At 41.7% G+C, this 12,824-nt stretch overlaps 1 protein-coding gene across 4 annotated transcripts in view; it reads left to right on the top strand.

Moving 5' to 3' along the window:
- The window catches only part of RANBP6 (RAN binding protein 6), a 101,587-nt gene that overhangs the window by 63,678 nt on the left and 25,085 nt on the right, over positions 1-12,824 (top strand). The window contains exon 1 of one of the 4 annotated variants that reach the window (XM_066368115.1): positions 2,896-2,911. The exons of the other annotated variants lie outside the window; for them this stretch is intronic. The gene's annotated coding sequence lies outside the window, so the exon portion shown is untranslated. Of the gene's footprint in view, positions 1-2,895; positions 2,912-12,824 lie in introns of those variants that run through there. 4 annotated transcript variants of the gene reach the window in all.

Genomic DNA, 12,824 nt, shown 5'->3' with positions numbered 1-12,824 from the left:
CAGGCAGAGACCCACTACTAAGAGTGGGCACACAGTCCTGCCTGGCCTGTGGAGCCAAGGCTTGCAGCCATCCCATGAGCGGGCTCCTCCTGCAAGGGCAGGGCGAAAGCCCAGAATCAGGCAGAGACCCGAGCTGAGCAAAAGTGCTCACCCCTGCCCTCAGGGCAGAGCATAACGCCACCCACAGGGCAGGGCTAAGGCCAAGGCCACCGAGGCTTGTACACCCGAGCCCGTGATCACAGTCACTCTTGTGAAGGAAAGGCGGAAACCACAGCAACAGCCCCAGTGGGCAACACCCCATACCCAAATGCCCTAGGCAGCAACAGCAGAGGGGGTGGTGGGCCTGCAGACAGACCACACCTAGGAAACACAGAGGCCACACCCAGTGGACTCCAGTGGCCAAAACCTTCTTTTACACAGACAAAATGAGAAGGCAGAGAAATGCAACACAAATGAATCAAGAGAAATCCCCAGAAAAGGACCTGGATGAGACAGATATAACCAAATTACCAGATGCAGAGTTTAAAATAATGATTGTTAGGATGCTCAAAGATCTTAGAACAACAATATATGGTCATTATGAACACCCAAATAAAGAGATAGCAAATATAAAAAAGGACATTGAAATAATAAAAAAGAACCAGTCAGAAATGACAAATACAATATCAGAAATGAAGAACACAATGGAAGCAATTAAAAGCAGGATGGATGAAGCTGAGAAACAAATCAGCGAGTTAGAGGACAAAATGAATAAAGGCATGGAAGCAGAGCAGAAAAAAGAAAAGAGACTCAAAAAGTCTGAGGAAACTCTAAGAGATCTCTGTGAAAACATGAAGAGAAATAACATCTGCATAATAGGGGTTCCTGAAGAAGAGAAATAACAAGGGACAGAGACTTTGTTTAAGCATATCATAGCTGAAAACTTCCCTCAATTAAGGCAGGAAAACATCTCACAAGTTCGAGAAGCACAGAGAACTCCACTAAGGGAAACCCAAAGAAATCTACACCAAGACACATCATAATTAAAATATCAAAGCTAAGTGATAAAGAGAAAATATTAAAAGCTGCTAGAGAAAAAAAGACTATTACCTACAAAGGAGCCACCATAAGGATGACTTCCGACTTCTCAACAGAAACACTTGAGGCCAGAAGGGAATGGCAAGAAATATTCAAAGAAATGCAGAGCAAGAGCCTACAACCAAGACTACTTTATCCAGCAAGGCTATCATTTAAAATTGAAGGAGAAATAAAAAGCTTTCCAGACAAAAAAAACTCAAGAAATTCACTACAACCAAACCAAGGCTGCAAGAAATGCTAAGGGGCCTGTTGTAAACAGATCAAAGGAGAAAAAGAATATAGCAAAAGAGGAATACAGTTTTAAAGAATAAGATGGCAATAAACAACTACATATCAGTAATAACCTTAAATGTAAATGGATTAAATGATCCAATCAAAAGACATAGGGTAGCTGTGTGGATAAGGAAACAGGACCCATACATATGCTGTCTACAAGAGACACACCTTAAAACAAAAGATGCACATAGACTGAAGATAAAAGGATGAAAAAAAATTTCACACAAATGGAAATGAAAAAAAAGCTGGGGTAGCAATACTTATATCAGACAAAATGGACTTTAAAACAAAGGCTATAGTAAGAGATAAAGAAGGCCACTATATAATGATAAAGGGAGCAATCCAACAGGAAGATATAACCATTATAAATATCTACGCACCTAATATAGGAGCACCTAAATATATAAAGCAGACTTTGATGGATTTAAAGGACGAGTTGAACAGCAATACTATAATAGTAGGGGATTTCAATACCCCACTAACATCACTAGATAGATTCTCAAGAAAGAAAATTAACAAAGAAACAGCAGATTTAAAGGACATACTAGATCAACTTGATTTAATAGATGTCTTCAGAACCTTTCACCCTAAAGCAGCAGAATATACATTCTTTTCAAGTGCTCATGGTACATTCTCTAGGATAGACCACATGTTAAGGCACAAAAGCAGTCTCAACAAATTTAAGAAGATTGATATCATATCAAGCACTCTCTCTGATCACAATGGAATAAGACTAGAAATCAACCACAACAGAAAACCTGAAAAATACTCAAACACTTGGAAACTAAATAGCATGTTATTAAATAATGAATGGGTTAACAATCAGATCAAAGAAGAAAAAAACATTACTAGAAACAAACAATAATGAGCATACATCAACTCAAAATTTATGGGACACAGCAAAAGCAGTCCTGAAAGGGAAGTTCATAGCATTACAGGAATACCTTAAGAAGCTAGAAAAAGCTCAAATAAACAACTTGACCCTGCATCTAAAAGAACTAGAAAAAGAACAGCAAGTAAAGCCCAGAGCTAGTAGAAGGAAAGAAATAATAAAGATCAGAGCAGAAATAAATGACATAGAGGCTAAAGAAACAATACAGAGGATCAATGAAACCAGGAACTGGTTCTTTGAAAAGGTAAACAAGATCGATGGACCTTTAAGCAGATTCACCAAGAAAAAAAGAGAGAGGACTCAATAAATAATTAAAAATGGAAATGGAGAAATAACAACTGACACAACAGAAATACAAAATATTGTAAGAAAATACTATGAAGAACTGTATGCCAAAAAACTAGACAACCTAGATAAAATGGACAAATTCCTTAAACATATAATCTTCCAAAAATTAATCTGGAAGAATCAGAAAACCTAAACAGACCAATTACAAAAAATGAGATTGAAACAGTTATCAAAAAACTCCCAACAAAGAAAAGTCCTGGGCCTGATGGCTTCACAAGTGAATTCTACCAAATATTCAAAGAAGAACTAACTTCTATACTTCTCAAGCTATCTCAAAAAATTCAAGAGGAAGGACGACTTCCAAGCTCCTTTTATGAGGTGAGTATAATTCTGATTCCAAAACCAGGCAAAGACAACACAAAGAAAGAAAATTATAGGCCAATATCCCTGATGAATTTAGATGCTAAAATCCTCAACAAAATATTAGCAAACTGGATCCAGCAATACATAAAAAATAATCATACACCATGATCAAGTGGGATTTATTCTTGGGAGGCAAGGCTGGTACAATATTCGCAAATCAATCAATGTGATTCATCACATAAACAAAAGGAAGGAGAAAAACCACATGATATTTTCAATAGATACAGAAAAAGCATTTGATAAAATCCATTACCCATTCATGATCAAAACTCTCAGCAGCCTGACCAGCAGGTGATGCAGTGGATAGTGTCGGACTGGGATGCAGAGGACCCAGGTTCAAGACCCCGAGGTCGCCAGTTTGAATGTGGGCTCATTTGGTTTGAGCAAAGCTCACCAGCTTTGACCCAAAGTCCCTGGCTTGAGCAAGGGGTTACTCAGTCTGCTATAGCCCCACGGTCAAGGCACATATGAGAAAGCAATCAATGAACAACTAAGGTGTCGCAACAAAAAACTAATGATTGACGCTTCTCATCTCTCTCCATTCCTGTCTGTCTGTCCCTATCTGTCCCTCTCTCTGACTCTCTCTGTCTCTGTAATAAAATAAAAAAAAACAACTCTCAGCAAAGCTGGAATACAGGGAACATACCTCAACATGATAAAGGCCATCTATGATAAACCCACAGCCAACATCATAGTCAATGGGCAAAAATTAAAAGCAATCCCCTTAAGATCAGGAACAAGGCAGGGGTGCCCCCTTTCGCCATAGCAATCAGACAAGAAAAAGAAATAAAAGGCATCCAAATTGAAAAAGAAGAAGTAAAACTATCATTATTTGCAGATGATATGATATTGTATATAGAAAACCCTAAAGTCTCAGTCAAAAAACTACTGGACCCGATAAATGAATTCAGCAAGGTGGCAGGATATAAAATTAATACTCAGAAATCAGAGACTTTTTTTTTTTTGTATTTTTCTGAAGCTGGAAACAGGGAGGCAGTCAGATAGACTCCCGCATGGGCCCCACCGGGATCGACCCAGCACACCCACCAGGGGGCAATGCTCTGCCCATCCGGGGCGTCGCTCTGTTGTGACCAGAGCCATTCTAGTGCCTGGGGCAGAGGCCATGGAGCCATCCCCAGTGCCCAGGCCATCTTTTGCTCCAATGGAGCCTCAGCTGCGGAAGGGGAAGAGAGAGACAGAGAGGAAGGAGAGGGGGAGGAGTGGAGAAGCAGATGGGCACCTCTCCTGTGTGCCCTGGCCGGGAATCGAACCCGGGACTTCTGCACACCAGGCCAACACTCTACCACTGAGCCAACCGGCCAGGGCCAGAGACATTTTTATACACTAACAATGAACTGTCAGAAAGAGAAATTAAGGAAGCAATCCCCTTCACCATTGCAACCAAAAAAAGAAAGTACCTAGGAATAAATTTAACCAGGGAGATTAAAAACTTGTACTCGGAAAATTATAAAGCATTGATAAAAGAAATCAGGGAAGATACAAACAAGTGGTAGCATATACCATACTCATGGTTAGGAAGAATAAACATCATTAAAATGTCTATATTACCCAAAGCAATTTATAAATTCAATGCAAGAACAATTAAAATACCAATGACTTACTTCAAAGATATAGAACACATATTCCAAAAATTTATATAGAACCAAAAGAGAACATGAATAGCCTCAGCAATCTTGAAAAGGAAGAATAAAGTTGGAGGTATCACACTTCTGGATATCAAGGTATACTACAAGGCCATTGTACTCAAAACAGCCTGGTACTGGCATAAGAACAGGCATATAGATCAGTGGAACAGAACAGAGAACCCAGAAATAAACCCATACCTTTATGGACAACTGATATTTGACAAAGGAGGTAAGAGCATACATTGGAGTAAAGACAGCCTCTTCAACAAATGCTGTTGGGAAAATTGGACAGCTACCAGCAAAAAAATGAAACTAGACCACCAACTTACACCATTCACAAAAAATAAACTCAAAATGGATAGAAGACTTAAATGTAAGCCGTAAAATCATAAGCATCTTAGAAGAAAACATAGGCAGTAAGCTCTCTGACATCTCTTGCAGCAATGTATTTGCCAATTTATCTGGGGGCAAGTGAAATAAAAGACAGGATAAACAAATGGGACTATATCAAACTAAAAAGCTTCTGCACAGCTAAAGACAATAAGGACAGAATAAAAGGACAAACTAAACAATGGGAGAATATATTTGACAATACATCTGATAAGGGGTTAATAACCAAAATTTATAAAGAACTTATAAAACTCAATACCAGGAAGACAAACAATCCAATCAAAAAATGGGCAAAAGAAATGAATAGACACTTCTCCAAAGAGGATATACAGATGGCCAATAGGCATATGAAAAAATGCTCAACCTCACTAATCATTAGAGAAATGCAAATTAAAACCACAATGAGATATCATCTCACACCAGTCAGAATGGCACTCATCAACAAAACAACACAGAATAAGTGCTGGCGAGGATGTGGAGAAAAGGGAACCCTCCTGCACTGCTGGTGGGAATGCAGACTGGTGCAGCCACTGTGGAAAACAGTATGGAGATTCCTCAGAAAATTAAAAATCGAACTGCCTTTTGACCCAGCTATCCCACTATTAGGAATATACCCTAAGAACACCACATCAATGATTCAAAAGAAGAAATGCACCCTCGCCCTGGCTGTTTGGCTCAGTGGTAGAGCGTCGGCCTGGCATGCAGAAGTTCCAGGTTCGATTCCCGGCCAGGGCACACAGGAGAAGCGCCCATCTGCTTCTCCACCCCCCCCCCTTCCTCTCTGTCTCTCTCTTCCCCTCCCGCAGCCGAGGCTCCATTGGAGCAAAAGATGGCCCGGGTGCTGGGGATGGTTCCTTGGCCTCTGCCCCAGGCGCTAGAGTGGCTCTGGTAGCAGCAGAGCGACGCCCCGGAGGGGCAGAGCATCGCCCCCTGGTGGGCAGAGCGTCGCCCCCTGGTGGGCATGCTGGGTGGATCCCGGTTGGGTGCATGCGGGAATCTATCTGACTGTCTCTCCCCGTTTCCAGCTTCAGAAAAAAAAAAAGAAAAAGAAATGCACCCTCATGTTTATGGCAGCATTGTTCACAATAGCGAAGGTCTGGAAACAGCCCAAGTGTCCATCAGTGGTCGAGTGGATTAAAAAGCTTTGGTACATATATACTATGGAATACTACTCAGCCATAAGAAATGATGACATCAGATCATTTACAACATGGATGGACCTTGATAACATTATACTGAGCTAAATAAGTGAATCAGAAAAAAACTAAGAACTATATGATTCCATACATAGGTGGGACATAAAAATGAGACTCAGAGACATAGACAAGAGTGTGGGGGTTACGGAGTGGGGGGAGGAGAGGGAGGGGGTTGGGGGAGGGTAGGGCCACAAAGAAAACAAGTTAGAAGGTGACAGAAGAAAATTGGACTTTGGGTGATGGGAATGCAGCATAATCAAATATCAAAATAACCTGGAGATGTTTACTCTGAACATATGTACCCTGATTTATCAATGTCATCCCATTAAAATTAATGTAAAACTATGTGAAAAAAAATAATTAACTATGGTTAATGGATGGCACTGTACTCAAGGCGAAGATCTTTTGCTAGGGTGATGGGAGAGGAATGGAAAACATAAGAAGGAGCCAGGCCCTTCTGATTCCTCCAGTTTTCCAGGCTCTGTTCAGTATCACCTATTGTTAAGGCCTAGCGGAGGTCCTGCTGGCAAATGAGTAATGGTGTTTGCAGAATCCTGGCCCCAGCATCATACAGATGAACAGAGTTCTCTCTGTTTGAAGCTGAAGGACAATAGCATAATAACCAATATACATCTTAGGTTTTAGTGTTTTCCACTTTTGCTTTTCAGAAATCTCCTTTGCTTTCAAATAACTGATTTACAACATAAAATTAGGCCCTGGCCGGTTGGCTCAGCGGTAGAGCGTTGGCCTGGCGTGCGGGGGACCTGGGTTCAATTCCCAACCAGGGCACATAGGAGAAGCACCCATTTGCTTCTCCACCCCCCCTCCTTTCTCTCTGTCTCTCTCTTCCCCTCCCGCAGCCAAGGCTCCATTGGAGCAAAGATGGCCCGGGTGCTGAGGATGGCTCCTTGGCCGCTGCCCCAGGCGCTAGAGTGGCTCTGGTCCCGGCAGACCCCCTGGTGGGCAGAGCGTCGCCCCTGGTGGGCGTGCCGGGTGGATCCCGGTCGGGCGCATGCGGGAGTCTGTCTGACTGTCTCTCCCTGTTTCCAGCTTCAGAAAAAAAACAAAACAAAACATAAAATTATATTTTTTAAAAGTTACTTTAAAATTATATATTTTATAAGTTACAACATTCAGTTTATCAGTCATCCCCTTTCCACACAGAAATTAAACCTTCATTTATTGGGGAAAAAAATCCATTTATTAAGAGATATTGTTGCCTGACCAGATGTTGGCGCAGTGGATAAAACGTCAACCTGGGACACAGAGGTCCCAGGTTCAAAACCCTGAGGTCACTGGCTTGAGCTCAGGCTCATTCATCTTGAGCACAGGCTAGCCAGCTTGAGCATGAGGTCCCTGGTTGAGCATGGAATCATAGACATGACCCCATGGCCACTGGCTTAAGTGCAAGGTTGCTGGCTTGAGCAAGGGGTCACTGGCTCCGCTAGAGCCCCTCTGGTCAAGGTACATATGAGAAGCAATCAATGAACAACTAAAAGTGCCATAACTATAAGTTGATGCTTCTCATCTCTCTCCCTTCCTATCTGTCTATCCCTCTCTCACTCACTAAAAAGAGAGAGAGATTGTTCCCTCAGGGAAAATAAATATATATATGTGGACTTGCCACATTATTATAAGGTTTGGAAGAGCCCTTTTTTTCCCCAGAGAAACATACATGATCAGGATGAGAAGTGTATAATTCAAATATGAAGATTTCTCAAAAGTTGATAAATCAAAGCACACAGAACATATCAAAGTGAAGTTTCAAAAGAAAATAACTCTTCCAGAAAATTTTGAGGACTCCTGTGTACATATTATACATATTCAGGTCTTTGAGAGTAAAAATATTTATTGCAAAAGCTAGTAAAATATTCCTTCAACAATGTAAAACAATAGCATCAACAAAAACTTACTGAGAGGTTACCACATGCCAAGCAGTATTCTAAGTATTTAGTACAGTTTTACACATTTAATCCTCACAATGACTCTAGAAAGCATCTTTATTTTACATACTAATTAACTTTCTAAAGTTAATTAGCTAGTTAGTGGCACAGCCAGGATTTCAACCCTGCAATCTGGTTCTAGGACCCAAACATCCAGCTTCTACTCCAGGGGTCCCCAAACTTTTTACACAGGGGGCCAGTTCACTGTCCCTCAGACCTTTGGAGGGCCAGACTATAAAAAAAAACTATGAACAAATCCCTGTGCACACTGCACATATCTTATTTTAAAGTAAAAAAACAAAACAGGAATAAATAAAATATTTAAAATAAAGAACAAGTAAATTTAAATCAACAAACTGACCAGTATTTCAATGGGAACTATGGGCCTGCTTTCGGCAAATGAGATGGTGGTGCCCCTTCTGGAAGTGCGGCAGGGCCGGATAAATGGCCTCAGGGGGCCGCATACGGCCCACGGGCCGTAGTTTGGGGACCCCTGTTCTACTCTATCAATTCTCAATGTGATATTCTCATAGAAATTTTTTTTTTTTTTTTTTTTAATTTTTTTTTTTTTTTAATTTATTCATTTTAGAAGGGAGAGGGGGGGAGAAGGCGGGGAGGAGCAGGAAGCATCAACTCCCATATGTGCCTTGACCAGGCAAGCCCAGGGTTTTGAACCGGCAACCTCAGCATTTCCAGGTTGACGCTTTATCCACTGCGCCACCACAGGTCAGGCCTCATAGAAATTTTATATACACTGCTCACAAAAATCAGGGGATATTTCAAAATGCACTTTCAAGATCAGGGAACATGCAGATATTTCAGTACTTTCAGCCTTTTGCATAGTACATTTTCACCAATGAAATAAAAGTTGTTTTTGCATCTCATTTGCACAATCAAACAACTTTCTTTGACTTGTCATTTGCTCTTCTTCTTTTTTTTTTTTTTTTTTGTTTGTTTGGTTTTTTTTGGGGGTTTTTTTTTTCATTTTTCTGAAGCTGGAAACAGGGAGAGACAGTCAGACAGACTCCCGCATGCGCCCGACCGGGATCCACCCGGCACGCCCACCAGGGGCGACGCTCTGCCCACCAGGGGGCGATGCTCTGCCCCTCCGGGGCGTCGCCATGTTGCGACCAGAGCCACTCTAGCACCTGAGGCAGAGGCCAAGGAGCCATCCCCAGCGCCCGGGCCATCTTTGCTCCAATGGAGCCTTGGCTGCGGGAGGGGAAGAGAGAGACAGAGAGGAAGGCGTGGCGGAGGGGTGGAGAAGCAAATGGGCGCTTCTCCTGTGTGCCCTGGCCGGGAATCGAACCCGGGTCCTCCGCACGCTAGGCCCGACGCTCTACCGCTGAGCCAACCGGCCAGGGCCTCATTTGCTCTTCTGATGTTCTTGTTTAATAAAAAAAAATCAAATGCTTTTTTTTAACTTCATATTCATTTTGAAATATCCCCTTATTTTTATGAGCAGTATATTTCTAGAAAATGTGATCATAAATCTACAGCAATCAAATGTCTTTTCTTAAAAAAGAGTTATAGGAATAAAGAAAACTTGTCAAAGAACAACATTGCCACCGTTAACCATTTATGAAAAAAAAATCTTCAGCATCTCTCTCAGTCACACCACCACCCTACTAGAGGACACCAAGGTGTTGACTCGTAACTCATCTTTGAATTCTGGGCAGTGGGCTGATGCTGCCCTCTGGCTCCTGCAGGAACACTGGGCACAGGAACAGCCAGTGCAGGCCTAATGTGTAGGTAGAAATACAAGTCTCACCATGACATGGAGACAACAAAACTTAGAAGAAACAAGACGTTACTGCAAATAATTATCTCTAAAAGATGACGCAGAACATAAGAAGCCAGACTCAAAAGAGTACATATAGTGTGATTCCACTTATTATGAAACCCTAGAAAAGGCAAATTTAATCTATACTGATAGCACCTCAGTGCTTGCTGGGCCTGGATTTATTGACTGATAAGAGGTCAAAGGGAATCCTTTAAGTAATGGGATTGTTTTATATCTTGATTATCATGGTGGTTATATGGGCATAATCATTTATCAAAACTCATGGAACTAAATACTTAGAATAGATACATTTTGCTATATGTGAATTATTTTTCTTTTTATTTATTTTTTTTATTCAGTGAGAGGAGGGGAGGCAGAGACAGACTTCAGCATGTGCCCCGAAAGGGATCCATCTGCAAGCCCACTAGGGGGCAATGCTTTGTTGCTCAGCAACTGAGCTCTTTCTAGCACCTTAGGTGGAGGCCATGGGGCCATCCTCAGCGCCTGAGGCTAATTTGCTCCAATTGAGCCATGGCTATAGGAAGGGGAGAGAGAAAGAGAAAGAAAGGAAGAAGAAGGTGGGGGAGAGGTGGAGAAGCAGATGGGCACTTCTCCTGTGTGCCCTGACCAGGAATTGAACCTGGGACATCCACATGCCAGGTCAATGCTCTACCAGGGAGCCAACTGGCCAAGGCCTGAATTATTTTTTAATAAAGTTGAAAGGAAAACATTACTATACATTATTTCTGGAGAAAAAGTTTACTAATTCAACAAATATTTTGTTGAGTGCCTACAATATCCCAGCTCTCTTCTGTAAATTTTATATCAATAGTGAACAAAACAGATAAAGATCCCTGCCCTCATGGAGCTTACACTCTAGCTGGGGGGGGCGGGGGAAGGAGTAAAGAAAATAAACAACAAATAGTAAAAAATAAAAAAATTATTAAACTTAATGGTTCAAAACTGGGCGTTTGACAATACAAACTCCAGAAAATTGTTGAGTTGTGACTTTGAGTAAAATACTGTATATAACTCATTCACTCTATAAATATTTAATGAGCACCTATCATGTGTCGGGTATTTCTAATAGCAAGCACAGTTACAAAAAATATATAAGACATAATCTTTATTCAGAGGGTTTCAGAGAACTATATATGAATAGGCAGTTGAACCCTCATGTGATAAAGGCTGTGATAGATGCAAGCACAGTACATTGTTACTGAACAGAGGACTGTTACTGAATCTTAGATCAGGGAAGGCTTCTTAGAGGAAGTGATTCCAAATCTAGAACTAAACAATGACATGCAGAGACTCATTAGGAAGAAAGATTATCATTTGTTCTGGAAACTGAAAGGAAATCAGTGTGATTGCAGTGGGAGGATTGGAAAAGATAAGTATTGGAAAAAGAGGTTGAGAGAAATCAAAATCTTCTTGAAACTTTCCAAGAATCTTGGGAAGTCCTGGAGAGAAGATTGAATGCTTTCCTGGAGACTGAGAGAAATAATTGAAAGGTTTTAAGCAAAAAAAGTATATAAAAATATGTATACTTTAAAAAATAAAGTAAGCTTTCTTTTTCTCTCTCTTTATTCTTCTAGATCAGGGGTTCCCAAACTTCTTACACAGGGGGCCAGTTCACTGTCCCTCAGACTGTTGGAGGGCCGGACTATAAAAAAAAACTATGAACAAATCCCTATGCACACTGCACATATCTTATTTTAAAGTAAAAAAACAAAACAGGAACAAATACAATATTTAAAATAAAAGAACAAGTACATTTCAATCAACAAACTGACCAATATTTCAATGGGAACTATGCTCCTCTCACTGACCACCAATGAAAGAGGTGCCCCTTCCGGAAGTGCGGCGGGGGCCAGATAAATCGCCTCAGGGGGCCACATGTGGCCCATGGGCCCGTAGTTTGGGGACCCCTGTTCTAGATATAGGCGATTAAAGATAAAGAAAGTGGGTGGGTGTAGGGGGGGGGATGGGGAGTAGTTGCTTCTTGTATGTGCCTTGACCAGGCAAGCCCAGGGTTTCAAACTGGTGACCTCAGCATTCCAGGTCGACACTTTATCCACTGTGCCACCATAGGTTAGGCAGTAGTAAGCTTTCCTTAATACCATTATTGGTATACAATCCTACCACCCAGACAAGCCCTAATGATATTCTAATGGTTAAAAGTGATATATTCCAGGTTTAACTGCAAAAGAATATTTATACTGTATCTGGGGAAATTTGAGCTCTGATATTGAACTAAAACATTTTTTTTTTACAGAGACAGAGAGGGATAGACAGGGACAGACAGACAGGAACAGAGAGAGATGAGAAGCATCAATCATTAGTTTTTCATTGTACATTGCGACACTTTAGTTGTTCATTGATTGCTTTCTCATATGTGCCTTGACCGCAGGCCTTCAGCAGACCTAGTAACCCCTTGCTGGAGCCAGTGACCTTGAGTCCAAGCTGGTGAACTTTTGCTCAAACCAGATGAGCCCGCACTCAAGCTGGCGACCTCAGAGTCTCAAACCTGGGCCCTCCGTATCCCAGTCCGACGCTCTATCCACTGCGCCACCGCCTGCTCAGGCAAACTAAAACATTTTTTAAGTGAGGGGAAGCAGATAGAAGAGACTCCTTCCTGTACCCCAACTGTGATTTACCCAACAACCCTCAACTGGGGCCAATGCTTGAATCAACTGAGCTATCCTCAGCGCCCGGGGGCCGATGTTTGCACCAATCAAGCCACTGACTGCAAGAAGGGAAAAAGAAAGAAGGGGGAGAGGGAGGGAAAGAGAAGCAAATGGTCGCTTCTTATGCATGCCCTGACCCAGGATTGAACCCGGGACATCTGCATGCCCTGCCAACACTCTATCCACTGAACAAACTGGCCAGGGCCAAAAATTTTATGACATT

Source organism: Saccopteryx leptura, chromosome 2 (assembly GCF_036850995.1).
Source record: "Saccopteryx leptura isolate mSacLep1 chromosome 2, mSacLep1_pri_phased_curated, whole genome shotgun sequence".
Classification (NCBI taxonomy): domain Eukaryota; kingdom Metazoa; phylum Chordata; class Mammalia; order Chiroptera; family Emballonuridae; genus Saccopteryx; species Saccopteryx leptura.
Note: the sequence above shows the minus strand (reverse complement) of the source record. Positions and strands in the feature narration are given on the sequence as shown.